This window comes from Camellia sinensis, chromosome 1 (assembly GCF_055761805.1).
Source record: "Camellia sinensis isolate YWXY chromosome 1, ASM5576180v1, whole genome shotgun sequence".
Classification (NCBI taxonomy): domain Eukaryota; kingdom Viridiplantae; phylum Streptophyta; class Magnoliopsida; order Ericales; family Theaceae; genus Camellia; species Camellia sinensis.
The window spans coordinates 80570697-80581475 of record NC_138961.1 but is presented as its reverse complement, the minus strand read 5'-3'; the positions used below and the strand labels follow the sequence as shown (position 1 = coordinate 80581475).

Genomic DNA, 10779 nt, shown 5'->3' with positions numbered 1-10779 from the left:
CAAGATCTACTGCTCGAGTGGTAAAACTTGCCTCCCAGAAGTTCAGAATGTAGGCAGAGATACTGGATGGAAAACTTCACCGCTTGAGTGCATAAAAGACTGCTTGAGCGATTAATCCACTTTGACTTCTTTCTTGGCAACTCAATCTCCGTACATAGTCAGCGGAGTGGCAAATAAGGATTGCTCAAGTCAAGATGCTGAATGTCAGTACAAACTGCACTACTCAAGCACAACTCGGATTGAATTTGTATCTAAACACTCACAGCTTTACTGAAACAAAAGAGTAAATAAAATTACAATTGAAAGGAGCCTTGTCAAACATGATTGCTAATTACAAGAACCTAACAGTATATACACATAATTTATTATATCAAATTCTCTTATTTTATATTTGGTTGCATCCTTGAAACTAATCTACTAATTGTCATAGTAGTGGTGGCGGAGTGGTTATGGCAGTAGTTGTGGCAACGGCGGCCATGATGGTTGTGCTTGTGGCGGTAGTGTGATGGTGGAGGTGATGGTGGCGGTCATAATGTAGTGGTATTGGCAAGTCTTTAATTCGAAAAATGATTTCCATCTCTTTTTTTTATTGAAAAATATTTTTGGCTAAATTTAAGTTTTTTTGTGTTAATTATGAAAAATATTTGTTGTTAATTTTTGCTTTTTTATCGTACGAAATGTCAACATATATATTTAAAAAATTTATCTAAAGAAATAGAGCCCAGAGACAGATTCAAGTAGAGACCGAGGGTCATGTGCCCACTTTGACTTTTGATTTTTTTCCCCCCCTCTCAAGATGAGCATAGCAATTATCGCTTTTTTAAATACAAGATGTGGCCCAACCCTCACCCTCACTTTCTTATCACAATAGAGGTTTTTGATTATTTAGGTCTTGTTTGGGAACAAGTTTTTTTAGTAATTTTTTGACTTTTTGATTAAAATATGAGGTAAAAAAAATTAATATGTTTGGAATGACTTTTTTAATTTTTTACGAAAAGATGTGTAAAAAGTAGAAAGAAAAGAGAATATTTGATTTTTTGCTATAGGTTATAGGTTTTTTGATTTTTTTAGTAACTTTTTGACTTTTACGCTAAAACAATTACATGCCAAACGAGGCCTTAGTATTAAGTTTTTGATTTATAATTATTTATTTTAAATTTTAGGGATTTTGATTTGATGTTGAATTAAAAATTTTGATTTATGGTGCTTTGCGCTAAAATTAGGGATTTTGATTCAACCCATTGTAGAGAGTAATTTTAGTTATAAATATTGTAAAGAATTAGTTGCTGAACTAAGTAATTGATCAATGGATGAATGATAACTTAAATATATAGAAAGAGATATTTTTATAGTACTGATAATAATAATTTCATGAAAAGTTTTGAAACGTCTAGATTGACTATACACGTTTACATAAAAAATTTGTGAAATGATTCAAGTTACTATGATGAATACTAGCTAAAACAAACTATGACTATCTTATTGTTGAGTATAAGAAAAAAAAAAAAATTGAGATTATAAATAATAGGTGCCTCTCCTAAACTAACTTTTTGGCTTCACGATTGATGGAGTCTAAGGACTATTTTGAGAAGATAGTTATAATCAGTTTTTTGGTTAAAAACTGCTTATAAGTAGTTTTTTTGTGAGAGAGAAAGTGAGTTATAATCTGAAAAGTGGATTATAACCCACTTCCCAAAAAGGGCCTAAAAAATTTATTCGTTACGAAATGAGATCTCATGCAATCTTGTTCCCTCTTATGCTCTCAGGTGAGACTCTGCAATTTTTGTAACGATATAATGGACTATTTTGGGCAAATGGTTATAATCAGCTTTTTGGTTAGAGGAAGTGGATTATAACCCACTTCTCAAAAGGAACCAATATAATGGTGTATTTGGATGTTAGTGTAATATGTAAGCAAAAATAAAAGAGGGAATGCTGTTTTTTTAGGTTGCTTCAATGAAAGTGCACTAATTGTGTATAGTGAACTAAGAGCATCTATAATAGAGTGACTAAATTTGTGTGATATATAACAAAAAATAATAAAAGTGAGTCTCTTTTTTTTTTTTAGTTTAAAGAGTGAGTAAATGATATAATGGACATGTTATAGTGTGTGTTAAATAAAAATAAAATGTAATTAAATATATATAAATACTTATATAAGTAATAAAATAATAAAAATAAATAAAAAAAATTACAAGCTGTCAATCTTTCATTTTTCCTCTCTTGCTCTCTCATTCTCTCAACTGTTAGTCGCCTCGGCACAGTTAACTAATCGTGTAGCATCTGACGCCAAAATTTATTCTTAAAATTATAGCTAACAGCTCCACTTGAGAACAAATATCACATTAACTAGCTTTAAATATTAACATCTAACATTAGTGGGAGCTCTAGCCAGTCGAATCCGGATCCTCGGTGCCCCTTTCCTGCGGCACACCCCTGTAGCCCTCCAAAACGACGTCGTTTTGGAGGGTTTTTTTTTTTTTTTTTTTCTTTTCTTCTTCTTCTTTGATTCGATAACAGAGGAGAGGGGAGGGTAAGAAGAGAGAGAGGAAGGGAGAAGAAGAGGGAAGAAGAAGGAAGAGGGAGGGAAGAAGAAGGAAGAGGGCAGCCCCGAGCAGCCATGGCAGAGAAAAGAAGGGAAAAGAAGGGAGAAGAAGAGGAAAGAAGAAGGAAGAGGGCAGCCCCGAGCAGCCATGGCGGTGGTGAGGTCGAAGGAGCAGCCCCGAGCAGCCATGGCGGCTCCAGATCTGGCCGGAGTGGAGGAGAACTTGTCCTCTCCCTCTTCTGCAACGGCCTCGGCAGCTCCCCTCCCGTCCGTCCTCTCCCTCTTCTGCGACGGCTTCGGCGGCTCCCCTCCTGCCACCCTTCTTCTTCTCCCCTCTTCTTCTCCCTTCCTCTCTCTCTTCTTCCCCTTCCCTCCCCTCTGTTATCGAATCAAAGAAGAAGGGAAAAAAAAAAAAAAAACCCTCCAAAACGACGTCGTTTTGGAGGGCTACAGGAGTGTGCCGCAGGAAAGGGGCACCGAGGATCCGGATTCCTAGCCAGTCGACTATTGATGCTCTAACAAGGAGGACACAGAGAAGGCCATTAAGGTCAGCCGCTGACACACCTAAGAGACAGGAGAGAGAGAAAAGGACTGAGGTCCTGACATGTACTTTTCTTATTTTTTTTTATTCCTATAAAATGTATTTAACACAAATATTTTCATTTATAGCCATTAGGGATGGGCGCGGATCAGTTACGATCACGGAATCTCCAATCAGCCATTCGTCTGTCAGATTGGTAGATTGGAGAAAATCAATCCTCATCCGTCCGCCAATCCGGCGAATCTGGATTGAGCGAATTAGCGGTTTGGCGGATGGATGCGAATCGGTTTGGCAGTTTAAAATTTTATAAATTTTCAACATAATTTAACTTGTGCACTTCCTCAAAAAAAAAAAAAAAAGTATTACAGTTAATGACTTAAAAAAATATTACAATCACTGCATGCTTCATTCAAAGGAAAAAAGTTTGAAACTTTAGAACATCACAATCACTGCATGCCTCATCTATATACTACAATTACAGCATGCCTCATCTACATAAAGTATTACAACCTGTGGTTCTTAAAATATAAAAACAATTCAAATTACCAAAACCATGAACATAGTAGTAGTAGAGATTGTATGTCTCGTATTGTTACATCTATATCTGTTTTTGAAAACAAAAACCAACCAGCATATATCATATTTTCTATTTATTATTTTTAAAGATAGATTTAAAAACCAAAAAATATAGATAAATAATACGTTTATTTTTTTTTTCAATTCAAAAAAGATATTCAAGTTGAAAACTTTTTTTCAACAGAATATTTAAACTCTTTTTTAATTGAAAACACAAACAGAATATTTAAACAAGCTGAAAGCACAAAGTCTTATAAATTACTAAGGGTGTTCGCGGTTTGGTTGCTGCCAAAGGAATCTCAAATCCGCCATCCGTCCGCCAGATTGGCGGATTGGAGAAAATCAATCCGCAACCGTTCGCTCGTCATCACGCATCTGTCCAAAATGCGGCAGATCAGTTCAGTTCGGTCGATTTTGGCGGATCGGTATATCCGCTGCTCACCCCTAATAGCCATGCTTAACAAATCATCTCGAAATCTTTTCCAATTGATTGGTCGGTTGATCCTATACATTTTTTTGATTATCCGGCCAATTGTCTGGTAGCAACTTCAAAGGTTGTGTTTGATAGAATTTTTTAAATATAACTTGATAATAGAGTTGTATTTTGAATTTGTGAGTTTTGAAATTATGATTTGAGTGTGAAAAATTTGTTTGGTGAATAAGTTTTGAAAAGAGTTTTGAATTGAGTAGGAAATTTTTGATGTGACATATAATATTTGATACAAAAACTTACAATTCATAACCAAACACACAACTCAAAATTCTATTATAAATTTTTTTAAAAAATTCAAAAAATATTTTTTATTGAATATATAAAAATTAACATATGTCAATTGCATAATATATATATATATATATTATACTGTTCCGGTCAATCGACCGGACGACAATGTTTTCATGATAGACTTTTTTATTAGTTATAATATTTTGGCTTCATTTAACATCCACACAACCACTAAATTAGCAAATCTTGATACAAAATTAACGTCTATTTTTATTATTTTTTGTCATTCATACAACAATAATACAAATAAATTTAGGGTAAATTAGACTAACACCCCCTCAGTACTTATGAAATCACACTACATCCTCTTTATTTTGTGAAATATCATTGTCACCCTTTGTCAGGTAACTCTGTTTAATGTTATAATAAAATTACTAAAATACTCTTGTTTAATTAATTATTTTCTACTTAAATTAGGCACATTATAGAGCTAAGTCAAAGAAGAGCACATGACCGGAGAGAGAAAATGAGGTCACCACAATGACTACTCCTTTTACCACTGTGAGAGAGATAGATATGTTACTCCACCAACCAAATGACTGTTCGTTCCACAACCGTCCCTGGTACGCCGTCGCTACCAACACTTAACCATCCAACATCATGCCATCAACTCTTCACCGAAAATTATATCTACCTCGCGACTGACGTAGCTGTCCAGCCCTCCACTACCATTGTTGATGTTGTGTCTGCAACGATTGACCAGAGAAAGCCAAGTGTTCGACAAAATGTTTACGTCATGGTGGGTGTATTTTATCAATCCTGTAAGCCTTTTGGAGGGGTTATGGATTGGATTGGATTGAAGACTCTAGTAGAGGTGGTTTATGAGTGGAGGGGGTTGTAGATGTGATGTGTGGAGGTTGGATTGGGGGGCAATGATGACGGTGTTTTAAAGCTCTCTTTTCAATTAGGGCATTTGGCATAGTGATGATGTAATAGCATTTCTGATATGAGATCTCGGGTTCAATTCCTATAAAGAGGAGATTGATATCCTTTGTAGTGATTTATTTTTCTCCCATTATAGAGTTGTATGTAATTCGTAGTGGTTGTGTTGGGCTTGGGCTAGTTGGTTTATTGGTTGTTAAGTTTTGTTGACTTTCTAGTTATTATGGACTAGGGGTTTATTTGATGATAAACATATTTCTTATATTTATAATTACTCTCCTATCTATTGATAAATAAAAAAAAAAGAAGAGAAGAAAAGCTCCATTTCCATTTTTATTTTTGTGATATGTAGGTGAAGTTATAGAAGGTATTTGTGTTTACCACTTAAAAAACCAAGGGACGAACACGTAAGATGTGTTTACTAGGATTTGATACGGGTGTGCCAGAACTTGTAAGCCTAGTCCAAGGTTAGGATTGTTTGGATATTTCGGACTTCTAACACAGAGAAATGATTGTGTGTGGCTCAGAAGAACCACCATTAGTTTGGATCTTGCCTCAAAGAAGAGGACTTACTAAATTTGCTAGGTACAAAAGTTAACTAAAGTAGAATTGAACTTTCATTGATCGAAAGACGAAGTATAATTGTTTAATCTAAAGATAATTTGGATAAACAACTAATTGCATGGAATTGAATTGCTTGAATAAAAGATAAAAGCTGTAAGAAGTTAAGATAAAGGTTATGAAAAGCTATGATAAATGTGTAGATGAACTCTTGGTTAAGTGTTTGGTGCTGGACCCCTTCAAATGTTTCACTTTGAGTCCTTTTTATAGTGTTGAGGATGCTTCCATTTCTGCACAATTGCCAAGAACGTAGGACTGGGCATAGGGTTATCCGAATTGCCAAATCTGAACCGATCCGCATACAAACGGGTAGTTTCACAGATACAATGCGGGGGATGCGGTTTGAAATATGACATAATTACAAGGTGCGGATGGGCTGCGAGTTTAACCTGCACCTACAAGAACCCGCCCGCACTTAGACATTTTTCTTAATAAAAAACTTGGACCGTTGTTATTTTATTATTGCATTTTGGACGAATGTAAAAGTTAATGAAGAATTACTTTTAAGTAAGCTTAGGCTTTTGAATGATTTTACTTAATTATATTGTTGGGTAGTAGATAATAAATGAGATTGATGATCTAGTTTAAGATGTTGAAAGATGTACTTGTGTTAGTTTACGATTTGATTTAAAATTTAGGATTTTGAATGATTTGTTTGTGTTAGGAATTGATTTTGTTGTGTTTTTAATTTTATAAGTTTTAATTCATTAATTATTAATGTTGAAACATTTTAGAAAATAGGAGGAAAATGACCCAAAATAAATATTTAAAAATGGGAAAAAAAATGCTCCAAAATAAATTTTTAAATAAAAAAAGTCCAATCCTCAAATCACTCCGCAACCTCCCGCATATCTGTGAATCCTATCCGCACAAACAACAACCTGCACTGCGGGCAGTTGTGGGTTGAATTTTTCTCAAACTGTATATGTGCAGACGGATCCAAACACTACAAGAAAAAGCAGTTTTAGCGACTAAAAATATAAATTTCGACACTGAAAGTAGGACAATTGGCGACTAAAATTGAATTTCATTTTTGGCGACTAAAACAGTTTAGTAGCCAAATGTGTAGTTATTGGCGACTAAAAATCAGTTTAGTCGCTGATTATATGGGTTGTAGCGACTAAAACAATTTTAGTAACCAAAAGTGAAGGTTTTTGGCGACTAAAAAAATTTAGTAGCCAAAAGTATAGGTTTCGGCGACTAAAAAATAGAAAAACATAATGCAATTAAAGAAGGGGGAAATGAAATAAGCAATTTAAAGCTATTAGAAAAACTTTTTCCCAATCAACTAGAATAACAAGATAATCAGACCACCGCAATGGCCGCCCTAGTGGTAAAGGAGATTGCTCCTCTCCTTACTACCAAGGTTTGAATCCCCATTACATTCAAGTGGAAGCCAGGGTTTTAAGGTGGACCCGCCAGCTTTTTCCAGTTTGCTTTGGCCCACATCAGTCATAATAGCGGGTGTGGGGTAGGTCTGGGCATCAAAAAAAAAAAAGAACAAGATAATCAGATTCACAACTAACGTACAAACCTCTATATGTTCCAGTTAAGTTCCAAGTAGAAAATGGGCCAAATTCGTTCTCATTTTTTCTAATTGAAAGCTATTGAAAGAAGCGACGACAAGAAAAACAAAAAGAACAATCTCAGATTCAATCAAATTTAACTGCATTATAAGACTACATGTTAGTAATAATAAAGTCAAATAGCTAAATTTTCAAATGCAAGGCATGCCACAAAAGTCAAACAATATCAATATTCATTACCAATGCAAATATTGCTTCATATCTACAGCCTCTCAAAATCTTTTTCTTTCATCAACTAAGGGCCAATTAATTCTTATGTGTCACCAAACTTATATTTCCTGTTCTTAATCCTGTCAACTTCCAACATAAACCTCTTCTCACAAGAGTTGTCATAGCTACCTCTAGACATGTCCAAACTGTCTCAATTTTCAGATGCACACAATATAGCCTAGTTCCTAGTCTAGTAATTTCATTATTCAATGTCAACCTCATTACCGTGGATATGTTAATTAAAAAATAAAAACATATTTTGTAGCCATTAGCATTCTGCTCAATGAAAAACAAAAACTTTTAGGTTGGAGACCATTACTAAAAGAAACTATTTTGCATACATATAAATCATCAAAAGGTGATTTATAATTTCATGATGGCTGTGTAGTAAATAGATATACGCTTGTAACACATAAATACTTACCTCCCCAAGAGTCTCCCTTGAAAGATTACCAAAGCAATAGGTATCACGCCTCTTCCCCTGCAGTAAGACAAATAAATTCTATTTGAACACAATAGATACATAAATATATAAATAAATCTATATATGTAGAGTGAAAAAGAGGGCCACACAAAAGACAAGAAGTTAGAGAAATAGCACGGAACAGATGATTTGAGGCAATCATAAGAGGTTCAGGTAAAAGCAAATTAAAACAAATGAAAACCAGTTGAGACCTATCCAAATCAACTTCTAGCATAAGTCTTCTCTCCAAGTTATTGGTTGTTGATTCAGTTTATTGTATGCTTTCCAATGTTTCAGAGGCAAGAATATACTGGTTATTTCCAAATTTCCTTAACATAGGGCTTAATGGTGGTTCATGAAATCTATTCTAGGTTATGTTATCGAATCTTTACATATAAGATTTTAATAAGCTTGCATAGGGTTTGACAATTAAAAATTAATAATTCCAACCTGCAATCATAGTGCTGGTAGAGAGGTAGGAGACGCCTAGCAACTTATATATACCTGTAAGCCCTTTCAATTTCATAAAGATCAAAAATCATAATGTACTAATGAAAATTAAATAGCTCTTAAAATGATTAATGACACAATCTTAGCACACTTCATAGATGAAATAAGTGGAAGTTATATAGACTAGGGCTCATTTCACTTTAAATCACTCCCAACAATCAAATAGGGAATGCAACAGGGGCAACCGGGCGGATATTAATTCCCAATTCCCAATCCCCATTCCCCTAGGGAGCTTCTATTTACACACACCCATTTCCCTCTTTACACATCTTTTTCAATAAATAATTGGTTCGGAAGTAGATTTCCGAAAATAAGTAATTGGTTCGGAAGTTGCTTTCCGAAAATAAACAATTGGTTCAGAAGTAGACTTCCGAATTTTTATTATTTTTTCGACATTCAACTTCCGAATGTATTTATTTGATGTCTATAATAGTAATTTCACTTGAAAAAAATTTATAATAAAAATAATTTTTATGAAGTGTGTGCAAAGAGGGGAAGGTGGATGTGTAAATAGAAGCTCCCATTCCCCTATTATAATTCTTCCACATTCCCCAATTACAAGTGTTTAACATCTATCAACAAAACAAGTACAAAACTCATCAATTCAATGAAACATGTTCAACCACTACATAAAACAGACGTATGCAAGTATACATATATGACTAATCCTACTCTGTCCCTTTCAAGAACAAAAATTAACAAGTGGGTTCATCAAGAATCGGGGTTGACCTGGCCACAGTCCGAATCCGACCCTATTAGAGAGAGAGAGAGAGAGAACCTCACCACGCCGGAGAACAAGTCGCCGATCTTGATGAACCAAATGGTTTGACAACGAGCCTGCCTTTGGTAGTTTATTGGGCCTACTCAGGATTTTTTTTTTTTTTTTTATAAAGTAATGTTAGGCACCCCAATGTTTACCAACATTATAGCCTCACATTCATATATATGAAAGGTTAGATAAAACATTTGAGATTTTTAGTGTTTTTTTTTTTTTTTTGTGGTGATATTTAGTGTTAAAACTTTTAGTGGAAATTATATTGATCTCTCCTTAGATTTTGAAAAAAATATTGTAAATCTTACATTTTTAACATAAATATATTGATCTCTCTGTTAATAAAGTTAAATCCATAAAATCTTACTCTCCCTCTAGAATTCTCTGTCTCTCTATATTGTGCTTGAAAGTGTATTTTCTTCACATATTTGCACTAGAACACCTAGTCAAACACCACTACCTTGTTGCTGAGGTGCTTGAGGGTCTTATTTGGGTTGTTGAAGGTCGGTTTTTGGCTCAGAAGTTGTTATTTTGCTACTGTTCTTCAATGGTAAGTTTCTTCCCCTTTTAAGCTTGTTCTTGTACACTAGTTTAGGCCACCTTTGCATGCTATTTTGGCCTAGTTGTCAACTAAAAAAACCTCTATTTTTAAGCATTAAAAATGTTGGTTTGAGTCCTTGTTGGAGTTAGGGGTGGTCCACCCTCATTTATTGCTTATTTGCTAAATTCTTTTGCCATCTTTTAAAGCCTTTAAAACAATCTTTTCTTGGCCTTTAAACCACTGAATTCCAGAGGAATTTCAGTGGTGAAAAGGTGGTTTTGAGGTCCAGAATAGGAGGGGGTGGTCCCCCCTCTTCATCTCTTGTTTACATGTGTTGATGGCCTACAAAGTGAGCATGATTTTCTATCCTTTTGAAGCTTGGTTTAAGCATGTTTCTGCCACTGATTTGCCATGTTATAACTCTATTTTTGGCTGGTTTGGTCACCTCTTGCATGCTTCTTGTACTTATAGTGTAATCTTGCCTACTAGTCTAGCATGTGTGGTGATTTAGCCTTTCATTCTACCATGAGTTAGCTTGATTCCAGCATGCTTTTGGCTCTGATTTAGCATGCTTGAGGACTGTTTTGAGTGGTCTTGGTCTCTTGAGCCTTGCTTTGTATAGCCATAGTGAAAGTAGCTTCACTAGTTTTGTGTTTCAAAGTCCCTAGCATGCTTTGCTTGAGTTGTTTGCATGCCTTAGCCTCATTTATCACATGATTTCAGTGTATATAGCATAGTCACAATCTCA

General features: G+C 34.8%; 1 long non-coding RNA gene across 1 annotated transcript; it reads right to left on the bottom strand.

Moving 5' to 3' along the window:
* Positions 1-7191: 7191 nt before the first annotated feature.
* On the bottom strand, positions 7192-9622 carry LOC114276231 (uncharacterized). Its single transcript, XR_014336609.1, has 3 exons — positions 9502-9622; positions 8170-8226; positions 7192-7426 (listed from the first exon to the last, which is right to left on the bottom strand). It is a non-coding gene; the product is annotated as an uncharacterized LOC114276231 (long non-coding RNA).
* Positions 9623-10779: the final 1157 nt, after the last annotated feature.